Below are 13716 nucleotides of genomic sequence, written 5' to 3'. Positions count from 1 at the left end.
GTATTGATAGTGGGTCTAAAGTTAATTTATAGATATTGCATACCTTGAAAATGAGTTCAGATTACTTTTGTGTGGATAACTTCCATCCAAGGTGAACATACTGGACAAATTTCAGTGCAAAACTGTTGCCATTCACCCATATTAATGTAATGTAAACCATGTCATTTATTTCATTCAAACAGTTTAAAATGAATTCTGATAAAACGTTTTAGGTGTAAGGTCATGTTAGCAATCGATTAAAATTTCCCTCGTCTTTCATTTCAATTTAATAATTTATTGGTCAAAAATTGACAAAAAATCCTTAAGAACTATTATTCTTAAAATTGTGATATTTATTGTCACCATACAGAAATTAAAACTATGTCACATTTGACCTCTGAACTCCCCTTCATTCTTAAGGTTGTTATGTAACAGATCAGATAAGAATTAATGTACAATGTTTCTGAATAAAGAGTTTTCTTTTGGAAAACAAACTTGATATTATTAAATTAAATTATTGATTTAATTTTATTACAACACATTTAAACAATTTTAATAAGCATTAAGATTAATGCTACACATGTACCAAAACCACCTAAATAAATCATAATAAAAATGATCTCAAGAATATCATCGATCTCCCCTCAATTCAGTTTCTGAACTAGATTCTGACAGATACAGACATAAATAAAGTGAAAATTTGGCAGTATGACAGCATTAATCAACATATTTTCCAGTCTTAGTTTGTATGACCAGACAAGCCCACAGTGCACATCAACACCTGCTATGATCGTCACCAGCTGGATATAGTCTGAGTCTTACTCTTTGGCTGGAGTAGAGCCCTTTAGCTGAAGGTCTTCCAGCCATTTATAAAATGTAGAGGTAGCTGTTCCTCTGCAACTGATTAAAAATAATTTTTTTCAGGCCATGGGTCTGTTTTTGTTAATGTGTGGCCTAAACACACAGCAAACAGCCACTGTAGAGTCCTTGCTCAGTAATGGACGCATTCATGTGACTAGTCAGCAGTGTTATGGAGTCCTTTTAATTTTGCTGTCATTCTAAGTGAAGCAAGATGAGGACGACCTCTCTTAGTCTCTTGACAATGTGCAAAATGCTGCAATGTCTCCCGTTAGTAAATCTCTGGCAAACAGCACGAGGCAGAGGATGCATGGGGGTAATCTTTTGCTTACCTTGTCACTGCTTTCAAATCAGTCCTGGTGTAGCCCTTCACTCAGTTTGCATCTGCTAATTTAAATGGGCTTGTCGAAGTGTGACTGATGAGAATCTGTGATTTTATGTGAAGACTGGAAAAAAGGAAAGCTGCTGGTCTTTGATTCTCTGGAGCTCCTGCCAAATGACTTTGCTATTGACGCTATAAATTTAACTAAAAAAAACCCCAAAAAAACAAAAAAGAAACATCTTCCAACTGCACTGCAGCTGTGCTCCAGCAACAACAAAAACACCACTACTAAACAAAATGAACGAAAACCATTTGTTTTGGATGTTACTTTGACTGAAAGACATTAAAACAAAATTGGAATTTTGTATCCCAGTGTCGACCTCAGTTTATTCTCTGTGCGCCACATGAATGTGAACATCACTATATGGTCAACTAAATCCAGATGTTTAAGCATCACAAGTTCTGTGGTCTCACAAATCAAATATCCCGCCTCATCATAGCCTAATTCAGTCTATCTGACCTGTTAGATTTGCCGATGGCACTGCGCGCTGCACCTGTTCACTGTCTGCTGCTGTTTGTCTTCCTGAATGGTGATTGGAAAACGTGTCATGTTATCATTCATCACTTTTCTTTAACAAAAATCACATTGCCTCAGTGAATATAATTACTGTGTTTTCATGAAATGGGTCATTAAATGGGTCATAAAACATCCCACCGCTGGCTAACTCTGCTTTCCCATGCGTGCCTTTTTATTATGTGTCAAAATGTCAGCAGAACACTGCAGTGCACTTAAATATGCAAGTCAAATGTGCCAGCAGGAACACTATGCAACTTTTGTTGAAGCATCAGTAGACCTCTCACTTTGTCCTGGAGATTAAAAAAAATACAAAGACAGAAAAAAAAAAGCTCACTTCCTTCAGGTATTTCATTTATCCAGATCTCCAGATGTTTACAGTAATACCGTGTAATACATGTGTAAAGATGAGGATGTAGCGTGAAGTCTCAAACTATATACTATATTTTTTGAGCCTCTTATTTCTACAGCTCTGTAAAGAGGTCAACCTCTGAACTGTTACACATGTTTGTCGGGGACCCTGTTATAATGAGGCAGTGGCCCATCTGGATGCATCTACAGGGACCTAGCAGCTGGATGCTCGAAGCCTCTTCAGCGCGTCGGATATTTACGTGTTTTGGTAAACACTTCCTGTTTAGAGGCCACATCGGCTGAATGTGGGTGGGAAACAATGAAAAATGATTGTATAACATCTGATTCGTACCTGTGTTTTGTGTGTGTGAATGTTTGATGTTTCGCCGTGCTCTACAGGAGCATGTGTGTGGGAAGCGTTTTGCGCTGCCTGGGTGCTGTGTCGTACACACTTTTATGAGGTGCAATGGACCTACGAACTGTGCCCGCTATGAAGCAACAACAGCCCTGCAGGGAGCCTTTGATTAGCCATCGCCATCCTACATTGTTTCTGCTGTGTTTGTTTGAGCACAGGATGAGTTTAATTCCCAAACTAAGTTTAACTTTGGTGCATATTGTTCACCATAACGCTGCAAAAATGTATTTTGTTGATTATCCAGTTCATAATCCTTTAAATTGTTAAATGTAAGGGAAAGATATCGTCTTCCTTAAAATGGGAAAGAGCAAGCTGGCTAAGAAACAGTGAGTCACACTAAGTAGTGCGGTTGTTCATTTATATGAATAGTGATGTCTCTGTTTGCCAGTGGACGGGATTTGTGTGGTTAAATTAGCAAAGGCAATAGAGATGGTGTTTCATTTTTCTCTTGCTTTCCCTTGTGTACTCTGGCAACTGATTGCACCTTTATAACATGTGTCGGTAACAATAGAAAGCTTATTGCAGTACAATTTTTGCGTAAACAATTACACGGAGCTGCAAACCTTCATGTGTCCTAAATCCTAATATGAATGATTTTGATATATGGACAATAACGCCTTTAATAAATCAGTCTAACTCTGTAGCTACGATCAATCTTCCTCTGATTCTTGCTGCTAACTACTGCTAAATCACTTGAATTATGTAATTAATTTCAAGTTTAGTAGTTCATCCCTCTCAGTTCGATTTCACTCGAAACAGTCAAATTAGGTGATTGTCCAGCTTCGGCACACCTCGGTTTCCTCCTGGGAGGACTTCTTTTGTGGCATAACCAGACAGGCCTGTGCTGTTCATCACAACATTGTCAAGATTTCCATCACACAAAGCAGAGGATTATGTTCATCATGAGCCAAGCCTCGTTGCGACTCCGACTGCGCTACAGCTTCTTACCACAAAATGAACAATGATTAGTTTCCTGAGATTAGAAACCTGATTTTAAGACGACAGCATAATGACAGCCCAACAGTGTTGCCACTTAGAGCAGAGAGCAGGAGCAGGACTGTGTTGATGCTATCTGTGGTTTCAGCTTGGCAGGAATAACACTGCGTGTGCTTCAGTCTCGGACAGCACTTAGCTTATTTGTCTCTGCCCGTGTACTTGCTGATATTCGGTGACCTAGCTGGCACAGAAATGCAGGAAAAAAGATTTGGGGAACTATCAACATCATTTGTACTTGCGGCTCTGCATTGAACTCACTGTTTTTGTGGTAACCCACCAACTCCAAGTGCAGATTCAACATTCATTTTAAATACATGCTTTTTATTTTTTTTGCATTATAGATGTCAAATAATTAGAGCCAGGATCGGAAAAGCGGTAAACTCGAATTTTCCTGAATGCTGCCGGTAATACTGTGTCTGTCTGCATGCAAATATCAGTCGACAAAAACGCTGAGGTGATTAGTTCAAGCACATCCAACTTGCGGGTTGAGGTTCAAGTTACAGGAATGTCTACTTAAGTGTTTCTACTTTCTGCAACTTTATACTTGTACTTTATGAGATTACAGAAAAATGCTGTCATTTTCTGACACTATATTTATTTGGCGGTTAGATACTTGTTACTGTCGTGGTTCCCCATGCCTGTGGAGCAGGGAAGAACTTCTGTGATCCTTTCTTCTCTTAAAATAGCCATGAGAGTTTCAGGCCATAAATTTAGTCCAGTTATATCTGTCAGTTTCAGGACAAGCGGACTATTTAAAATCAGCTTGGCTCTTACACTCTATTTCAGAGTTTTCTGTCAGCTGTAGCACTACAAAAAGTCCAGGCTCTTCTCTGGCTTCCTTTACTTTAAACCTTCTTTTTGTGTGACCCGAATTTCCGCCATATACCCGCCAGCCCGCTGCTATAGTTCTGTCTGTCAGCAGCTCATCTCACAAGTCTTCAATCTGCAAGCCCACTTTACACCAGCAGCCCCAGTGTTTGTCACAGATTACCAAGTGAGCCTTTCATCTGCTCTGTTGTTTTGCATTTGAGTCTGAATGTTTCCTGACTTAATCTGATATCTGCATGTTCACACGGGTGTTCACTCAGGTTGAAGCTGAGAGAAATTATATAAATGATATCAAGAAAGTTTACAGTATTGTAGCTCAGTGCAGCTCAGTAAGCTGCAGATGCATATTTCTGCAAAAAAACAGCTCACATAGCAAAAAAAAAAACTGGTAATGCAATTCCCCCAAGAATAAAATAAATGCCTTATAAGATTAATAAATCTCCCTGTGATGACATGCACAGCAGTTGGCTGAGATTTGGAGTAAACAATCGAGAACAGAGTAACGCGAACACAGCAGTTCCACTTGTCAACGCTTGCAAGTTAGCATGGCAAGCCAGCCACGTCACTTCAGCTGTCTGTGAATAGAAAACAAGCCTTTCTGTGACCTTTACCAAGCGCATTATCTGTGCCAAGACTGAACACTGAGAATGTTGTGGTGTCCGCAACCTTTTATGTGACAGGGTTGTGGTTTTGATATAGAGTGATTGAGTGACACTGCTTTTTTTTCCTCTTCTACTGTAAAAGTCGGGATTAGTACCAAAACAAGGATTTGCATGCACCTCTGTGTCTGTGTCTCACTCATCTTAAATAACTTTATCCCGAGTCAAATGCACACCTAAAACACTCTTTCCTAAAGTACTTGTGTAAAAGCCCACCTGCCCTACACAACATGTTGTTGTTAATGTCACCCACTCTCATAGGCTGAGTCTAGGAGTCACAGTCAATACTCAGCAAAGCCCTTCACAAACAGTGAAGCCTCTCATCCAGCTCATTAGTCTCCGATTATCCATTACTACACACATCTTCACTATCCAAAACATTGTTTCTGTATGTTTTAGTTTGTGGACTATGGATGATAAAGGCTGAAGTTCAGGGACAGGAGAAGCTTAACAAACTAACAGTGTTATCTGAGCCAAAACCCCATGATAAGCCCACCCATTTAAGTTCAATGAGTCCAAAATACACAAGAAGCAAGTATAGCAACACACATACTCATGAAGCAAAACCAAAATCAATAAATAGCTACTGGACAAGACTAAACTACGGATGGAAGGGGGGTTTATATGTGAGAACTTCAAAGACTGCTCATGGTAGATTGTACTGTTTGGTAAGCTAATGAGATTGTAAGAAAACCCAAATAGACTGCATATAAAACATGTTGATAGCCATCATAACATCACTCACTGGTTTTGGATTTTGTAGCGTTTTGGCAGCAACTATGTTAATTTTTTGGAAAAGTTGCCATATTTGGTAAAAATCGAGTACTAATTTTTCAGGAAGCTTGGCTACCAATCTGCACGAAATCTGCAAAACAAAAACATATACAAACTTCTTCAACAGTCCTCATAGTTGCAGCAAGCCATGTTATCAAGGGAAAAATATCCAAAAATAGGGCCAAAACTATTTTTGTACCAAGTTACAAACTTGACTTTTGGACATTTTAACATGGGTGTCATGAACCGTGGGCCTTTAGAGAAACTGCAGAGCCTGTAGGCTCAATTTTTATCCCCAGAAGCTGAAGCGTGGAAAAAAACACTAGAGGACAAACAAGGAATTGAGACTCTGGGGGGAAAAAACACACAATGGGGACAACGGACAGAGAGCTGAAGAGAGGCGGGAGAAACAGAAAACATGCAATGTAAGATTTACGCAATGAGTGTTTGGCATCATCCTATGGTGTCTCACGGACATATGCCCCACATGCAAACCTCAATTTCCTATGCGATGCTTAATGCTTATGTGATAACACCAAATAGAACCACTGAATTATGAAATCACCTGGGTGACCATTCAACTGTGGGCCCCTTGGATTATACATTCAAGGATCTGGTCTACATCGAGCTCTTATGGATGAATGCAGGCAGTGTTTATGTGCAGTAATCCTCTGAGATCCCCTACGCTGCTCTGTCACTCTGCCATCAGCCTGGAAATTATCATTCTGCCATATGCAGCCCAGGACAGTAGACCCCATAAAAAGCCACACTGAGACTCCCAAGCCTTATATAGACAGGCAAAGGCAGTTCAACCCAAATTAAGAAAAAATATCATCAATTAATGAGGGAGAAGCTGCTGGGGAAGAGGTCATACCATGTGCTCAGAGTCTACTTAGACTTGAGATATGTGAAAAGTACTATAAAAATGTTGAATAAATGCAATACTGTGCAAAAGTCCTAAAAAACCTCTAATTTCTTTATATTTTCCAAGTAAAACAGGAAATAGACATATTAAAACAACCAGAATTACATGGAAATACAGTATACAAGGCAAAAACAAACTTTCTGCAATTTTTAATGAGCCTTGAAAGTCAATATTTGGTATGACCACCTGTATTCTTCAACACTGCCTGAAGTCTCTTAGTCAAGTTTCCATGTAGTTTCTTAAAGTTATCTTGGGTTGGCTATAGCTCAGACGGTAGACCAGGTTATCTACTAATCAGCAGGTTGGTGGTTCTATCCCTGACTGCATGGCTTTGGACAAAGTGCCCAAAGTAACCCCAAGTTACTCATCAATGCATCAACTGGAGTATGTAAGTGTGTGAATGTTACAGAGACAACAATTTACTAGGAAAATACTGTTTGTATAAATAGGTAAATGAGGTAAAGTGTATAAAGCGCATAGAGTAGAGTAGAAATGTATATAAGAATCAGTCCGTTTACCATACAGGAATAGTTCTTCAGGCTTCTTAAAGCTTCTTCAAAGCTCTTCTGTGGATCTTGGCTGCCTTTTGTGCAGTTCTCCATGAAGATGATCCCGCACTGCTTCAGTAACATTAAGGTCCAGGAGGCCAGTCCATGACTGATAATGTTCCACTGTCTGTTTTTATAGTTGTGCTTTTACTGCACTGGCAGCATGTTGAGGATCATTATCATGCTAAAAAGGAAGCCAATCAAACTCTTTCCAGATGTTATTGCACACTGGATCAAAATCTGAGGGTATTTTCTTCTTTCATAATTCTATTAATTTGGATAAGGTCTCGCCACTGTTTGAAATGCAGCCTCGAACCATAACAGAGCCATCACTGTGCAGACACTCACTGTTGTATCTCTCTCCTGATCTCCTCCATACATATTTATCAAGATTCAAAGTTGGATTCAGCACTCAATAAGACCCATTGCCACTGATTTGAAGTCCGGCACTTGTGTAATCTGGCATTACTCACCCTCTTTTCACTGTTTCCCTTCTTTAAGAATGGTTTCTGACATCCGCCCTTCCACTGAAGCTATTTCTGATGAGGCTCAGCGAACAGTAGACAGATCAACTGAAGTGTCAGCATCTCTCACGTCTTTGCCGATTTTTCCCTCTTTTTTAAGTTAGTAACTTTCCTAAGTTAGGGACATAAGTTTAAGATATTGCTCATCTATTGCCCACAGTTTGCGGTTTTTTTAGGCCCAACACTTCTTTTTTTTTCCTCCACTTGTCCAGTTTCCTCTGATTTTTAAGGATGCAAACTGTGCCATCTTTGCCCGTACATTAGCACTGTTATAATTTGCACATTACTTTTCTCAGTTTATATATACTAACTTATTGGAAGTTACATGTCTACTTTTTAATGCACAGGTACAATAAGCAATCTGTACTTTTCTAATTATTCTAAATGTCTTAACTATTTAAACATCTTTCAGTATCCTGCTCTGTTTGCACACTACAACCTGGGTTTGCTACTTATCTGTACTTTAATTTTAATAACTGCACGGTACTCTGTTTTAGTAACTATTGTCTATGATGTAAATATGTACAAATTGTGTGTGTTTATGTTCTATGTCCTGTGTCCTGTTCTGTTTGTATATGTGTTTTTTGCGGATGTTACACCAAATTTCCGATTGTGGGACAATTAAAGGATTATTCTATTCTATTCTATTCTATTCTATTCTATTCTATACTTTTAACTAAAAAAATTATGTTTTTACAACAGACTGCAGTAACAAAGCACCAAAAGATAACAATTTAAAAATGGTTCATTATACTTTGAAGACAGTAAACTACAGTGAAGGTGAGACTGGTATTGTTTATGTTCATGGGTTTAGCACGTCTTTCGTCCCTGTCGTTACTGTCACGTGGTTGATCCTCTCTGTCTATTTCTTTGTGTGTGCATGCGTGTCTCCACTTGATGCATAGCTCTGTGCCAATCAACTGGCACACCTGAGACACCTTCACTTGTCACGCTCCACAGTATTTAAACAAGGGCTGGTCCTAGCCTGCTACGTTATGATGGGCAGCTAGAAATAATAGGTTGAGAAGTACAAAGCTCAGGTTTCTGATCACGTTAAGAGGTGTGCATAATCTGGAGGCAGACTTTAAGCTGAACAGAGGTCCTAAACAGTGCGTTTGTAGAGCTATTTTTCCATATGCTGAGCGCAACTAGAGCTGGCCTGGATGCAAACATCAGTTCATCTCTCTCGGCTAGATTAACCAGTCCTCACTTACAGTCGGTTTCCTCGTGTCGTTATTTGATCTCTGAGTAATCTTTGTTTCCTTGCCTCAGGTTGTGCTTCACTCATCGGCGTGCCATCTAGTCTTTTTGGATGAACCCAGTCTGTCCTTCTCACTTCTCCATGTATGACCTACCAGCCAGCCAGCCTGCATTCCCCAGCCTGCTCCCTTCATCAGCTCAGTCCTCCAGCCAGTGCCAGAAAACCTCTCACTCCCAGAACTCTGTTTCGTAGCTTTGCTATTTCTGCAATATCATAGTAAACCTTGTTTAGTTCAATCTTCTGAGATCTTTGAGAGAGCCAGAATGTATTCATTTTCATGAAATACAATGAAAGTTTTAACATTATTCACAATACAAGTCCCAAAAATGGGTTTCATACCAGACATTTACTGCTGTCCAAAAACTATTTATTGTATTATGCTATTCCATATGCAATAAATAATATCTGTTATTCCAAGTCAACTGCAGTAAAGTATAAGGGCTTTCACATGCTGTTTAAGTCATTGTGTTATTTGCTGTTAATGTTGAGAAAGGAAACAGGAAACAGGTGTGAAGATATATTTTACTGTGTTTGTGTGTGAGCGTATGTGCATGCGTTGATTTTGAGGTACCTTTGGGTCTAAATATTACTGCACATTGTGAAAAACTGAGTAATTGTAAGTACTTCAAAACCTGTCCAAAACGTTAACAGAGAGGCTCATGGGAGATAAATTAATTATGACTGCAAGAGCCACACAGATTATGAGCAGAGGTCGGCAGTTGTGTGGCGTAATGAAAAATTTGTGCAGCGTTTCCTACTGCCAAACCCAAAGCAAGCTGAGCTAATTTGTCTCAGTGTCACTTGGCTCCCACATCTCCTGCCCACCTCCTCCTATTCATGGCTTATATTCCTCATCTATGTTATCTCCCTCCATTTCCTCCTTTTAGCATCTGGCTCATCCTTAATCTAAAACAACTGGATTCCCTACAACCACTTGGCCAAAGACAGTGAAGCATCTTATTTACAGCTCCATCTCCGCAGTTACACACGGATTAAGCACTGCCAATCTGTCTTAGATGCACATGCTTATAACACTCCTACATAAACACACACTCAAAGCAGATGACACGCCTAAAAAAAGGCTTAAAGCCATTGTTATGCAAACTGGGCCTCAAGTGCTTCGTAATGCTCCCAAAATAAATTCACCTACCCAGAGGCGCTTTAATTTGGATTTTTTTTTTTTCATGTGTCTTCTACTCCGACTGTTTGTTAACAGCAAGAACACCGTCAGGCATGTAAGGCAGCGTTTGTTCTCTCCAGAGCTTCAGCGACATCTTAAACAGGCATCAAATGTCACTTGTTCTCCCACGACGATCTACGGTTCACTAACTGCGACTGATCCCCGCTTATGAATGAATTAATGACACAAACAAATTCTCTGTGAACACAGCCTAATATGCAGAAACAACACACAGACAGCTGAGCCATGAGTATAGACAATTTGTCATTCTGTCATCTACAAAATCCCCTACAGCATTATTATTCCCCACGTCTGTACAATGGAGATGTATGCTATAGACTGTAAAAACCATGCCCTGTGTCTCATCACTGACAAATATGCTGCACCCATGAGAAAATATGGAGCAGGGGAAACAAGAGAGTGTCACGCAGCGAGCAAGCGAGCATGCAGCGAACTGCAAGGAAAGTACTAAGTAGCTGTTGATGTAGTGTAGGTCAGGAACTTAAGAATAAATCCAGGGCCTCCAACAGGCTCTGCATGTCATTGGGGGGTCGCTATGCTGCAATAGGTCATTTGTCTCACATTAATATGTACGCTATTAGGACCAGGTCTCCGTCTAGCTGGTAATTACTTTAACACTACAACCAAGGGAGCCACTTTGACCCTTTGGCATTTTAAAAAAAAATTATGAAACATGAATTTAAAGCCTATCATCTCATATTTCAAAGCTTTTCCTGAAACAGGTTTAATCATCATAAATTTTGAGATTTGTGGGATAAAAAGAAAAAAAAATCTCTACCACCTATAGCTAGAACTGCTGAGGACGTCATTTTAACGATAAAAAAAAAAATCAATCAGATGTTCCCAGAAGCCAATGTGATGATGTCTGTGGCTGAGGGGGGTGGAGCAGGGGCCTATGAAGCTGGCATCGTGATCGCCATCTCGATTAGCTAACCCAGGGTTTCATAATTCAGTTACAATTGCGTTCATATTGAGGGGGTGGAGTTGGCAGCAAATAGATGTGCTGGCAGCAAAGCAGCTGATTTAAACTGCAGTTTAGTATTAAAGCCTACAGCTTTCATTTACAGAGCAAGGAAAGAAACGCTGCAAAAAATGCAGACTGTGTGAGTATTATTGCCCTGTCATTAGGAGACACGTGAATCTGATGGATTATCATTGTTATTCCATTAAAATTAATATTTAGATGAGCATAAGATAATTTTGGTAAATTTTTTAATTGAGATTTTTAATTAAAGTTAAACCCTTTCTTTCTATCAGTGACCCAGAGAAAGATTGTCGTGCTTTTATTATAACTAGAGTGAATTCCTGCAGTTCATTATATGTGCTCCTGCCAGACTTATAATCCTTCTTTATAATCCTGTGTCCCACACCGCTCAGTTGATCATTGATCAGCAGCTTCTAGTAATTTCGAATTTCCTGATTGGCTTGTACAGCTGACTGGGCAAACTTTGGAAATGTCTCAGATTAGGTCATCTATCTCACTAACAGCACTCTAACTAAAAACATACCTCTTAGTCAACAGTTTCTGCTCTTTTATCGCTTTTATTTTTTTTACCTTTTTACTATTACTAGCTATATGTGCGTCTTTGGTTTGGCATTAGCTCAAGATCTATACACTGGTAAAGTTACCAGAACAATACTGATTGTAATGATAAATCATAGATGTAGAGAATTTCATACCCAATGGATTGCTTCATACAGTAATGATGCTCACCTGAACATAGTTTTCTTATCTCCACATTGTTGTCATCTGCTTTGCTGCATTATTTTCTAGCCTTTAAGCATATTTACGGCAGCTTATTTTGATAAAATTTGAGCTGTTAAAATACTTAGCATAACAAACACAGAACATGCACAAAGTAAAACAATGTAGCATGCTCACATGAAACTGAACACAGTCATAAGATGGCCTTACGAAGGCTCGTAAAAAGTACAAATATATATGACGTGGGATTTGTATAGAATATTTTATACACCCTATGGATGTTGGCACTTAGGTTACCATCTAGGTGGAGATAAGAAACATACGCACATACCATTATAGCATGGTTATTTACCACCCTTTTAGTTAATAATTATATTATGTGTTGTTCTTAAATTATATAAGTATCATTCCTTTGATGATTTTAAATGTCTTATATAAATAAAGTGACTTAACTTGGCTAATTTACTCTCAAGGAGGACTTGTCAAGCATAAATTACTCATTTATACAGTTGAATATATTTTCATCAAATAATTCAGTTCTACTTGGAAACATTTATTCAATGAACATTTTAAAAAAAAAAGTATTGATTTAAGTAGAAAAACCAATTAAGCAAAAACATCTGTGTGGCATTTGCAGTTCAAATCAAACATTAACCACATTTAAATCCTTGGCTGACTCTTTTTATTGGAAAAAGAAAGCCAAACAAACTTTGGATGGAGCTCAATATGTCTGTACACTGTAGCACGGTTGCGTCACAGCCGTGGTTATCTCAGCCTTCACAAACAAGCCTGTTAGAAGTGTGTAGGAGCTGTGTAACGTAATCGGCAAACAGAGACTAATTAGGCAGTAAAAGAGATGAGCACACACGCACTAACACTTCCTTCTCATACTTCTATTCCTGTTAGTGCCCTGCACTGACTCTCATCCAACCCAGTGACCTTTGTGTAGTCTCTATAGTTAGCCTGTTTTTAAATTTCTTCAACAACTACATCAATTGTCTTAAAGGACTCAGGAGTGACCTTAAATAATCCTACACTACAAAAAATGTGTAATGACAAACACGGGGGGTGGGATTACACTGGAAAATGGAAAATACTCTACGTGCTGCAGATAAAAGTATCTGTTTCACATCTCCTCTGCAGGAAGGCTACACCCTGCAGCGATTATAATGTGCCATATCAGAAGAGGGTGCACAAAGATAAGTGGGATTACAAGTGAGGGAGCTTGAATTACAAGTGTCACTCTTGGGCTTGCTTGTATTTTTGTGCAGAGGAAACGGTGAGATGATTCATCTTAACTTGTGCAGTAATAAGCTGCACTTACTGTCTGATACTGCATTAGAGGCCTGCACAGCATCTATTGTGGTGAACGGGGATGATAAGGCAATCAGTTGGCCTTTTCTAAAAACAGACTGCAAGCAGTTATGGTCCAGGAGTCAAAAAAAGACATCGTCATGAAGTCGAGGAGACATATATTGTCTTATTTTCAAGCTATGGTACAACCTATTGTGTAACCTATGATAAGAAGATAAAAAAACAATGGCTCTTTGTGATAAACCTCCTGAAGCAAAATGGCTTGTTATTGAAACTCCAGTTTCTAGTAAGGAGTTTCAGAGAAAGTGAAGCCGAGGTCATTTTCCCTACTGTAAAGGCCATAACATACTGAGCACGCTGCAAAAAGGGACACGAAATTCTGAGTTTTTCAGATGCAAACGTGTCATGTAACATTGTAAGCGGTGTGTTTTAGTGGAAACTTCGTCCTCAAAAAGCACACAGTGGAAAAAATGAAGTCAAAA

The 13716-nt window shown here is 39.1% G+C and overlaps 1 protein-coding gene across 1 annotated transcript in view; it reads right to left on the bottom strand.

Annotated features, from left to right (window-relative positions):
- The window catches only part of gcgra (glucagon receptor a), a 48703-nt gene that overhangs the window by 18702 nt on the left and 16285 nt on the right, over positions 1-13716 (bottom strand). The gene's annotated exons all lie outside the window — the stretch shown is intronic.

This window comes from Perissodus microlepis, chromosome 4, assembly GCF_051167445.1.
Source record: "Perissodus microlepis isolate ML-2025 ecotype Zambia chromosome 4, ASM5116744v1, whole genome shotgun sequence".
Classification (NCBI taxonomy): Eukaryota; Metazoa; Chordata; class Actinopteri; order Cichliformes; family Cichlidae; genus Perissodus; species Perissodus microlepis.
Note: the sequence above shows the minus strand (reverse complement) of the source record. Positions and strands in the feature narration are given on the sequence as shown.